This window comes from Apium graveolens, chromosome 2, assembly GCF_009905375.1.
Source record: "Apium graveolens cultivar Ventura chromosome 2, ASM990537v1, whole genome shotgun sequence".
In the NCBI taxonomy this organism is placed as follows: domain Eukaryota; kingdom Viridiplantae; phylum Streptophyta; class Magnoliopsida; order Apiales; family Apiaceae; genus Apium; species Apium graveolens.
The window spans coordinates 250,952,638-250,965,337 of NC_133648.1; positions in this window are offsets into that span (position 1 = coordinate 250,952,638).

Consider the following 12,700-nt stretch of genomic DNA (forward strand, 5'->3'; position numbering starts at 1 on the left):
ACATTCTATCTCACATCTTGACAATACTGAGGCAACCTGATCTAGAGCCAATCTACCACCTCAAAGGAAATGGACCAAGAATCACCCTTTTGAACTGATCATTGGTGATGCTACATCTAAAGTGCAAACTAGAAGGGCTACTCAAGATGAATGTCTGTATAGTAGATTTCTATCACAGGAGGAACCTAAGAGAGTGGAAGAAGCTCTATTGGATCCAGATTGGATTTTAGCAATGCAAGAGGAGCTAAACCAATTTGAGAGGAACAAAGTATGGAAGCTGGTACCCAAACCAAAGAACAAGAGTTCTATTGACACAAAATGGGTATTCAGAAACAAGATGGATGAAAATGGCATTTTCATAAGAAATAAAGCCAGATTAGTTGCTAAAGGCTATTCTCAACAAGAGGGAATAGATTTTGATGAGACATTTGCTCCAGTTGCTAGACTTGAAGCCATCAGAATCTTTCTAGCCTATGCAGCCCATGCCAATTTTAAGGTCTATCAAATGGATGTCAAGAGTGCATTTCTAAATGGGGAATTGGTGGAAGAAGTTTATGTAAGCCAACCTCCAGGATTTGAAGATCCAAATTTTCCAGACTATGTGTATTATCTGTTGAAAGTACTCTATGGACTAAAGCAAGCACCTAGAGCCTGGTATGAGACTTTGTCAAAATTTCTTCTAGATAATCACTTCACAAGAGGTACTGTTGACAAAACTATTTTCTTTAGAAATGTTAATGGCTCTACAATACTTGTTCAAATTTATGTAGATGATATTATATTTGGATCTACAGATGATAAGCTTTGTAAAAAGTTTGCTAAGTTAATGCAAAGTAAATATGAAATGAGCATGATGGGAGAGCTAACTTATTTTCTTGGTTTACAAGTTAAACAAGTTAGTGGTGGAATTTTCATTAGTCAAACTAAATATATTTATGATCTTTTAAAGAAGTTTTACTTAATGGACTGTTCATCTGCAAAAACTCCAATGGCCACTGCCACCAAGCTTGAATTAAACAAGGCTGAAAAGTCTGTGGACATTTCAAGTTATAGAGACATGGTTGGCTCACTTATATATTTAACTGCTAGTAGACCTGATATAATGTTTTCTACATGTCTCTGTGCTAGATTTCAAGATGACCCTAAAGAATCTCACTTAGTGGCTATTAAAAGAATTTTCAGATATCTCAAAGGGACTCCAAATCTAGGAATTTGGTACCCTCGAGAGTCTGGTTTTCATCTAATTGGCTACTCAGATGCAGATTATGCAGGTTTCAAAATAGACAGGAAAAGCACAACTGGCACCTGTCAATTTCTAGGGAATAAGCTTGTGTCATGGTTCAGCAAGAAGCAAAATTATGTTTCTACATCAACAGCTGAAGCTGAGTACATTATTGCTGGTAGTTGCTGTGCACAGATATTGTGGATGAGGAATCAACTATTTGACTATGGACTAACTGTTGACAAAATTCCTATATTCTGTGACAACACAAGTGCCATTGCCATTACTGAAAATCCAGTGCAGCACTCAAGAACCAAGCACATTGACATCAAGTATCACTTCATAAGGGAACATGTGATGAAAGGTACAGTAGAACTTCATTTTGTTCCTAGTGAAAAGCATATTGCAGACATATTTACCAAGCCACTTGATGAATCAACATTCACAAGATTAGTAAGTGAGCTAGGTATGCTTAATTATTCATAAATTTATGTCCTCATTATAATCTGCTTTAAAGCCTGAAATGAATTTACTGCAAGAACAAAGTTGGCTTTAAGTAAAGATTATTCTATCAAAGGATATTTCCTATCCGTTTAAAGCCAAAATTGTTCTATCAACGGATGTTCACTATCCGTTGAAAGACAAATACATTTCTGGTAATTTTATCCTTCAACGGATAAAAACTGTGTTAATCTTCAACGGATAACTATTTACCTCATCCGTTGAAGTGTCACATCAGTTACTTTAAGTAAGTCACAACCGTTGATTCTTTTACTTAACCGTTGATACATATATACACAGCTGTATGTATTTGTATTAAAGGCAGTTTTCCGAATTTTCTACAGTTTTCCTTATTCTCAAACGGTTGTAATTTATTTAAAAGTATCATTTAATCATTTTATTTATTTTTTTAATTCGAGAAAGTATAAAAGCCCATTGAATTCCTATTTTCATTTTACGCTTTCTTGCAATTTTTACTCTTTTTCTCTCCCAAAACTCTCAATCGTTTCTCTGCAACCTCTACTCACAACAATGGCACTAGTAGTCAAAATTATGTCTCAGCCTGGATTTGTTTACGAAAAGAACAATTTCGTAGCCTTGGTTGAAAAGAATGAAGCCCACTCTGATTATCACAAGATGATGGACTTCATCAAAAACTATAAACTAAGCTATGCAATGTTGGAAGCCCCAACCATCTACTGTGAGGTAATTGAGGAGATTTGGACAACTGCAGAGTTCAACCCCACAGATATGACCATTGCTTTCTCTCTCTCAAAGGTAAGGATTATTGCATTAACTGTGATGATATACAGTCTTGCTTTAAGTTGCCTGAGAATAATGCCATGACACCACACACTGATAATGATGTATCTGCTATGTTAGATTCCATAGGCTATTCTTTTGATTCTGCTAGTTTAGGTAGCATTAGAAGAAAGGGCCTTAGGAAAGAATGGAGTTTTCTTGGAGATGCCTTTATCAAGGTTTTCTCTGGGAAGATTAGCAATTTTGATGCCATAACTTCATCTCTTGTTAATATGCTCTACATGCTAGTTTCTGATAGGTACTTTAATTTTAGCAACTATGTCATGCTAGAATTAGGTTCTAGGTTAGGTAACAAAGCTAATAGACCTCATAACATCTACTATGCTAGATTCTTTATGTTATTGGCTAACCATGTTGCTGAAGGTTTGGTCATAACTAATGAAAGCAATAAACTAAAATGCTGGGCACAAGAGAAAAGGGTCCTTGCAGACCTTTTGAGAATCAACCTCAACTGCCAGGTGTCATTGGTATATTTACCAATAATGAATGCACCTCAGGTAAGTGAGGTAATTACTTCTGCAACTCCTACATCCTCCACCCCCATTGTTTCTTTGCCTTCTAGTGTGGCAATGGAATCTGTGTCTTTGTCCCAACAGATTCCTACAAAAGCCACCAAAACTAAAATTCCAAAACATAAGTCAAAGAAAACCACCTCTGTTGGTTCTCAAAAGACAACAGTTGTAACAACTACCAAAAACCCTGAAGGGAGTGAACAAGGTGTGAGTGGTGAGGGGAGGGGTGAACATCAAGAAACCCCCCAGGATAAGGTGGGAGAGGTGAGTGGTGCCCTAGCCAGCCAAGCCACAGTTTCTCAAAAAACTGTGGTGGTTCAAAAGGAGTCAAACACATCCCTAGTTGCATCCTCCCAAAAGGGTGCAGCTATTGAAAATAGTCCCCAACCAGGGATACAGAACAAAAGAGGGAGGGACACTGAAGCCACACATTCACCAATCAAAGCCTTTTTAAGAAGAAAGAAGGCTAAAACCCTAGTTTCCACACAGGGGGCACAGACTGCACAGATACATCCACTTGTATCTTTGTCTTCTCAAATTCAGCTTGATGTGGCTCCAGCAAATGTGGAGTCACAGCCCCATTCTCTCATAATAGACACAAATCAATCACCAAATTCTCCATCACCCTCTCTAGATATGGATATGATATTCACATCAATTCCTGATTCTCCCTCTTTAAAACTCAGGGAGGAGCCCCACTCAAATCCTGGTGATCATCATCTTTTAGATGATTTGTTGGATCATCAGCCAATTCTTTCAGACTTAGTTGAAGAATCTGTGTCACCTCACTTAAAATTAATTCACACAGATTCAACAATTATGTCACTTTCAATATCTACATCTTTTCCTTCTTCAACGGATATCTCTCATCCGTTGACAAGTGGTTGTTCTTCGACGGATAAGCTTAACAGCAGTTATCTGTTGATATCATCAGTTTCCACTTCAACGGATACTCCCTATCCGTTGGTCTCTACACATATAACTGATTCAACTCCAAGTGTAGAAGACATGGTTACTGTACAACCACTTCTAGGATTGAGGGAAGGGAGTGATAATTTGAGTGAGAGGCTGGGTTGCTCCCAGGCAAAAGGAGAGGTTGAGAGTCAAAATATGCATGCTATTTCTTCCAGCATGGCAAAAGTAAGTGAGGGAAGTGCCACCTTAGTAGGTGAAGGTGAGGGTGTGAGGGTGTGTGTGAGCCAGGGGGAGCCCCTGATGCAAGAATATATAGAAAATGAGAGAAAAGCAGGTACAGAAGCTATAAGGGTTGACCCAGCCATTGCTAGTGTGAGTCAATGATTGTGGATGATGCTGAAAAGGGAAGACAATTTCGGCAACATTACAAAGCTGAAATTGATAACATTTCCTTGGATGCTGATACTTTTACTCATCCTGTTTCAGCCTATCAACAGTTGGCTGCTCAGGGCAATGTGGAGGCAGAGCAGACTTTGACCTTCTCAAGCTGGTGAGCCATCTGAAGAATTTGAAGTAAATTCTAATGATGATGACTCTATTTCTCTGGATGGGAGCATGAACTTAGGGGGAGATGCAGGCCCAAGTTCTGTTCCAGGTTTACCTGAATGGGCATGGGAAAAGGAATGTACACCAGGACAGTTTGGTGTAGCTTTGGTCAAGCAAGTAATGGCTATTCAAGAGGCCCTTCAGGAGACTTTAGATGCTGGTACAAAGGCTATTCTTCAAGCTCATCTAGACTCTCTGCATCTCTTGCAGTTGCAGCATATCTGTAATATCCCGTAATTTTTAAAATTAGATTGATAATAGAATAATAGAATTAAAAGTATTAAAATTTGACTAATATTAGGATTTAAAATTGAATTAGAATAATGGGCCTAAAATTTGGATCAGATTCTAATATGGTTAACTTGTAGGTTAATATATAGGGTTTTGTCTCGTTATAAATACACCTTATTCGTCTTCCTCGCCTTAATTAATAAAATTCGTAGGGTTTTATTCACATAAATTAGCACTCTTGTAAAATTCATAGTAAATTTATCGTGAGTCGGAATTCAGTGATTCTGGACTTTTCGGAGAGGTCTTTTCGTTATCTTCAACTTTCGTGTTTCGTGTTTTCCAATATAACGTCGTTTAGTGGGTCAAAAAGGCTATATTCAGATCTGGTCAGATTTTAAGGTAAGTTTTCGATCGATCTTACTAGTGTTTTCAAAATTGTGTATTATGCGTGTATATTTGATTATCAAAAAATGGGCTAAGTGATGATATTTTTGAAAGTATTATGTGTTACAAGTATACGTATTGTTGTATCTCTGTGGTGTCTAGATGATAATTCTGAATCTTTGATTTGTGCCATGGTTTGTGAAAATATCGAATAAGAATTTAGGACCGCAGTCACCGGATTGTAGTGACAGTTTTCAGAAAATTTAGGACCGTTATCACCGGGTTGTAGTGGTCTTGGCATGAGTTATTGATTTTGGAATTATTGTTGTCTATGTGCTATGTGTATTGTGTGTATCGAATAAGAATAAGAATAAGAAAGTGTATCAAAAGTGTTTGTTTCGTATATCGTATCGTATAGATTATCGTATTTTGTTATATGTGTTCATGTTACTTGGCCTACTAGTTGGATCGATTGATTTCTTGCTGGGCTGTATAGCTCATTACTTACAATTTCAGGTTTCGCCTAAGAGTTCGAGTTGGATAGCATTGAAGTTAGAGGACTTAGAATTGGAGTTGTTTGACCTTTGAACCGCTTCTGTTAGCTGCGCTTTTGTAATAGACACCGTTGTAATAGAATTGTGGATTAATAATTATATTTTGTATTAGTTTTGATTTAGATTTAATGGTCCGGAAGTGCGGGCTGTTACAGTTGGTATCAGAGCAGGCTGTTCTTCGAAGTGTGTTAGTTATGAGACTAGTACATTCCCTAGGATTCGATCTTGTGGACCATAGTTTAAGTTTGACCTGTAGGAAATTAGTAACACTAGACGTATAGGATTGTTGTGAATTTGGGGACCAAATCCTTTTTAAGGAGGGTAGTATGTAATATCCCGTAATTTTTAAAATTAGATTGATAATAGAATAATAGAATTAAAAGTATTAAAATTTGACTAATATTAGGATTTAAAATTGAATTAGAATAATGGGCCTAAAATTTGGATCAGATTCTAATATGGTTAACTTGTAGGTTAATATATAGGGTTTTGTCTCGTTATAAATACACCTTATTCGTCTTCCTCGCCTTAATTAATAAAATTCGTAGGGTTTTATTCACATAAATTAGCACTCTTGTAAAATTCATAGTAAATTTATCGTGAGTCGGAATTCAGTGATTCTGGACTTTTCGGAGAGGTCTTTTCGTTATCTTCAACTTTCGTGTTTCGTGTTTTCCAATATAACGTCGTTTAGTGGGTCAAAAAGGCTATATTCAGATCTGGTCAGATTTTAAGGTAAGTTTTCGATCGATCTTACTAGTGTTTTCAAAATTGTGTATTATGCGTGTATATTTGATTATCAAAAAATGGGCTAAGTGATGATATTTTTGAAAGTATTATGTGTTACAAGTATACGTATTGTTGTATCTCTGTGGTGTCTAGATGATAATTCTGAATCTTTGATTTGTGCCATGGTTTGTGAAAATATCGAATAAGAATTTAGGACCGCAGTCACCGGATTGTAGTGACAGTTTTCAGAAAATTTAGGACCGTTATCACCGGGTTGTAGTGGTCTTGGCATGAGTTATTGATTTTGGAATTATTGTTGTCTATGTGCTATGTGTATTGTGTGTATCGAATAAGAATAAGAATAAGAAAGTGTATCAAAAGTGTTTGTTTCGTATATCGTATCGTATAGATTATCGTATTTTGTTATATGTGTTCATGTTACTTGGCCTACTAGTTGGATCGATTGATTTCTTGCTGGGCTGTATAGCTCATTACTTACAATTTCAGGTTTCGCCTAAGAGTTCGAGTTGGATAGCATTGAAGTTAGAGGACTTAGAATTGGAGTTGTTTGACCTTTGAACCGCTTCTGTTAGCTGCGCTTTTGTAATAGTCATCGTTGTAATAGAATTGTGGATTAATAATTATATTTTGTATTAGTTTTGATTTAGATTTAATGGTCCGGAAGTGCGGGCTGTTACAATATCAGACAAAATATAAGTGTGGATGAACTCAAAAGGGATATTGCTGATCTGAAATCCTACAATTCTGAGAAGTTGGATTCAGTTATGCCTTATGGTACTATGCATCATTTGTTGCTGAGATTGAGGAGGGAATCTGATGCTGACAAGAGGCTGGCCAAGTTGGAAAACAGAGTTCATGTAATAACCCCAAATTTTGGAATTTTTGAAACCCTTATGAATAGTGCTTTTTGTTGATTATGCTGAATAAGAAAACTTTTCATGCCACACTATGTAGGGGTTCTTTTATTGTTATTCTGAGATCGTATTAGTACTCTATATGATAAATAAGTGTATGAAAAGATCGTCAGAATCCAAATCCGAACACTTTGATTTTTCCCGAAAATCCACCAGATACCGAAAGAATTGAGTATAAGGTAACAGGATAAAAAGGATTTAAATTCAAGGATTATAAGAGAGGATCATAAAAGGAATATAATGTATTGAGAAAGGTTAAGGAAACCCAAGTAATAAGATCCCGGGTATGATCCCTCAAACGATAAACGAAAACGAAAGTTAAGCGAACCGTATAACAGATCAGCGGTCATTAGCCAAGTAATTAGAATCTAATCAAAGAGGTTAGTGAGGATGATGTCATCAAACCAATAAGAGGAGGACAAGTGGGGGAGGATGACATAACAAGGTGACATAAGCATGACAAAGAAAGGTGTGTTGTTGGTTGATTAAGAACCACACAAAAGTTACCATGGTAAAAAGTAATAAATCAAAACAAAAACACCAAAAACAACCAACCAACCATTCATTTCACCAAAAACACAACTTGACTTCTTTTTCTCCATTGAAGCTCTCGGCCTCTTTCTTAAGAAAAGGGAAGTCCAAGCTCCTCCACTTGCTAATTTACAAGGTAATTATCCTAGCTTCTCCTAGTTAAGTTACATACTTCCTAGGAATCTTAGCTTCAAAATCCTTTCCTAGCATTTCCTATAAATCATTCAAGAAGATGGTGAATAGTACTTTCTTGAAATTAATTTTTGTGTTCTTGATTTTTTTGAAAGATCAAGCTTGTAGGAGGTTAGATTAAGGCTTCCATGGGCATTCCAAGGATCTTTCATGGATTACAAGCTTTAAGGAAGGTATAACTCTTCATGATCTTAGTCTTAAGTTTTGTTGTTTAGATTTCCTAATGTTTAGATGATGGGTTAGTGTAATGGGTGTGTAATCATGTTTAGACCTTGTTATGAGTAGTTTAGTTGATGAGAGGCATGATTATTGTGTGTTTAGAGATTGGTTGGTTTTGTGATGTTTTTGGAGTTGGAAATCTTGGTTATTAGTTAATGAACTTAAGTAAACTCTTAGTTCATGATTGAGAAATAAGTATGAATTGGTAATATTGAGTTGTTGGGACTGTTGTAAGTATGGATTTTGGTTGTATGGTTGAATTGTGGTTGATTGGTGGTTGATTTGGAGTAGAATAAAAATTGGTAATCGCGTAAACATAGCCGTCGTAATGTCCGATTTACTTTAGACTGTTTTTGTTCATAACATCAGGACCCGAGAACTCACTGTTAGGTTTTGACCATTGCCATGATTAGATAGTTCATGTTACGAGCTTCGTTTTGATATGTGGTTCGTTTGAATCTGATGTACGGTTTAGGAGAAACGACCGTTTTAAGTAACGGCGTTTCACGACCGAACCATTACCCCTCGCCTTACTTTGAAACCTTGGTTAAGGACTTTAAATGACTAATTGGGGTATGAAACAATTATGTTAAGTGGATTAGGCAGTTGGTAAGGTACTCGCAAAAGAATCGCCTTAAAACTCTTAATGGTTAATTTATTAAAAATGGTGGAGCCGAGGGTATTCGAACGACTTAGGTGATTCGTTAAGCGTAGGAGTGACCATAAGCAAACGTTAGGGTTCAATTGGTTAAAGTCTAGTTTCTTAAGCGACTGGGGTCTAATTCCAACTTATGTTGTTGTTCATAGGTTATCGTACCCACTCTAAGCTTAAGTCTATCCGGGAGCACTCAGGCAAGTTTTCTACCCGTTATACTGTTGTTGTGATGTATATATGTATATGTATTATCTTGTGATAGATGCATGTTGGTTAATTAGCAAATTTTGCGATATATTGAACCATGCTGATATGGTATATATATGCATGTCTGTTTCGTAATCTTGATATATATCTGTTGAATCAAATGCTTACTAGTTGCATAATACCTATGCTAGAGATAAGCAGTAGTTGCGTATACCCTGAGTATAGGGGACCCAAAGGTGAACATTTTCTAAAACCGGGAGTCGATGTTCCCGAGTATAACACACACACACATATATATATATAGATATAGTTTTCAAAACTATTAATCGAATAAGATTTATTCGATAACTTTATATTATTTAATGAATATTAATTGAATATTCATTCGAGGGCTTATGACTCCGTTTATTTTATTTATGAATATTATTTTGAATATTCATTCGAGGGCTTATGACTCCGTATATTTTATTAATGAATATTAATTGAATATTCATTCGAGGGCTTATGACTCCGTTTATTTTATTTATAAATATTATTTTGAATATTCATTCGAGGGCTTATGACTCCGTTTATTTTATTAATGGATATTAATTGAATATTCATTCGAGGGCTTATAACTCCGTTTATTTTATTTATGAATATTATTTTGAATATTCATTCGAGGGCTTATGACTCCGTTTATTTTATTAATGAATATTATTTTGAATATTCATTTGAGAGCTTATGACTCCGTTTATTTTATTTATGAATATTATTTTGAATATTCATTCGAGGGCTTATGACTCCGTTTATTTTATTAATGAATATTATTTTGAATATTCATTCGAGGACTTATGACTCCGATTATTTACTAATTATTATTCTTTATTTTATTAAAGAATAATGTGTCGATAATCAAACTCACTTTGATTATTCAAATAAAGATATTACTTTCGTATAATTATATCTTTGGTTATTTAATATTCATTTCAAGTATAAGTTTTACAACTTCTACTTCAATTATTTTTATAAAGATTATTCTTTATGGGAATATTATTTAAATAATAATATTCGGATATTTTCTAATATACCGGGACTGATTTATTTCATTAAATCAGCATTACTCCAAACACTCTTTAAAGTGTTTTCGAGTCTTCAAAATGATTTTTAAAAGATAGAGCGGATCCCCAAACTCATTTTTATATTTAAGATTCTTCCTTTTAAAGGGGATTTAAGTATTCGCTCAAAACCTGAGGGATCCGGCTCTGTGGTGTATTTTATATTCGCAACGAGGTTGCTGCTTTGGTAAATGAATTGATTACTTACCCAACGTTCGGGAAGTAAGTCCATCTATTGAGTCGGCATAAGCAACATGGGCTCAGTGGGCGTCCATGAAAGTGTAAGTGGCTCAGTGGGAGTCCATCAAATGCGTAAGTGGCTGAGTGGCAGTCCATCATAAGGTTCTATTGTGGCCAGGGTGATGACCAGTGGGGAATTCGTCCATCTACTAGTAGAAAAGGTTACTTATTGGTATCTTTGCCTGATCAGCAAGATATCAGGTTTATGCCAAGGTTTTCTCCTTTCCAAATTCATTGGATGTTGCAACTCTGTTTATAATTTTCATAATAGAGGTTTTCAAGGAGTGTATGAAATGTATATATATATAGGTGTATATATATCGAGACTTAATGAAGTATCTCATAACTTCATTATGTATAATGATATTCAAAGATTGAGTCTATTCAAATCTTGTCTTGTAGTCTCATCTATGTGATGAACTTTTGAAACTAATTATAACTTGAACGGTGGTAGTTCAAGTAGTATTCGGAAAAGATATGAGTATATTGGAGTATCTTATAATTTCATCTTTTCAACTTATATATGGTTAATGATTATCTTATGCATGACAAAGATGTTCACAAAAATGTTGAGACAATGTTAGATATATGAGATCACCTTGCAACGATATTTTTATATAGTTATAAACTGGAACTCTGTGTATATTATACATGGAAGAGGACTTCCAAGATTTTGAAAAGTATATATATACATATTTACTGAATATTTTGTGACTTGGTCGCGTTAAGATATCAAACTTGGTTCATTTCTTCTTGACCAAGACTTTCATGAGTACTATGATAATGCTCATATATTGTTAATTATTATACATATTATTTCGGTGGGCTTGTTGCTCACCCTTGCTTTCTTCTTTCATCACACAACATCAGATAGACAAGATGAACAGGACCAAGCTCCCAATTCGCGAGCGGATAGGAAACTGCATGAAAGTAGCAAGCCACTCCACTACTGTACTGGTTGATGTCGCTGTAGCTGAGGTACGAACTACCAATAGGCTAGGCTTTCAACTTTTGATGTACCAGACTTATGTATCTTTATCAATTGTAATAATGGCAAAGAAATGTAAATATATTCAGAAACCCTTTTAAGGTGTATTGGCATTTAATTTTGGAATAAAATGACTCGTGTTATTTTTGGATATTCATCTATGAGACTATAACTTGTGGTGTGTGTGTTTATTGTGGGGTCACAGTACAGAGTAGTTGATTGTTTAATAAGATTGGGTGTTATTAAGGGAAATGGAACTCGTGACAACCCGAATCCCCGACCCCGGATTTGGGGGTGTTAGAGTTCAAATCATTGAAGACTTTGTGGTCACCATTCTTCAAAATCAACAATCTCAGACAAATCTACTATTGCAGCTGGCAAAAGCACAAGGCTTGACCCCTGTCCTTGATGATAACAAAAAGGGGGAGAATAAAAGGGAAGGGGAAGGAGATCCATCAACAATAGTTTAAATATCTAAAGTGCTAGTTCCTGCCATCACCACTTCTCCAACTCTGCAAATCAGAGGAAAGCTTGATGGAATTGATCTAATCCAGATAGCAGCAGCTGAGATGAAAATCAAAGAGCAAAGGAAGAAGATTGATGAAAGGATGCAACAAATCTTTGGTTCTACAACTTCTAAATCACAATCCGTGAAGCATAGCACAAAGGTGGAGCCAATCATTATGGAGCTCAAGCCAGTAAGGAGGAATAAGGTTGGAGAGACTTCTTCCAAGAATCTGAAACCTATGGTTCTCAAGCCCAACAACAGATCCAATAAGGACTCTACAAAGAACCCTCTAAGCCTTGCTCAGTTGAAAGAAGTGGACTTTCCTCTTCCGAAGCCTGATGAAGACAAGGTTTTGGGTGGTAATATCATGAAGCACAAGGAGACCAAGGATGTGGTTGAAAGGATGAACATGGCCATTATCTTTAGAGAGGGAAAGAGTATCTGTGTGATACAAGGACATCCCAAATTCTCAATAGCCAAGAGGGAAGAAACCAGAAGATTGAAGGAAGAAGCTAAAAAGCTAAAGGCTGACAAAAGAGCACAAGCAAAGCTTGAAAAATAGCTAAAGTCAAGTCAAGCTGGAGAAAAGAAAAAAATTAAAGACAAGAGTGAAGATGTAGGTATGGGGGACATGATTAGTGATGATGTGGAA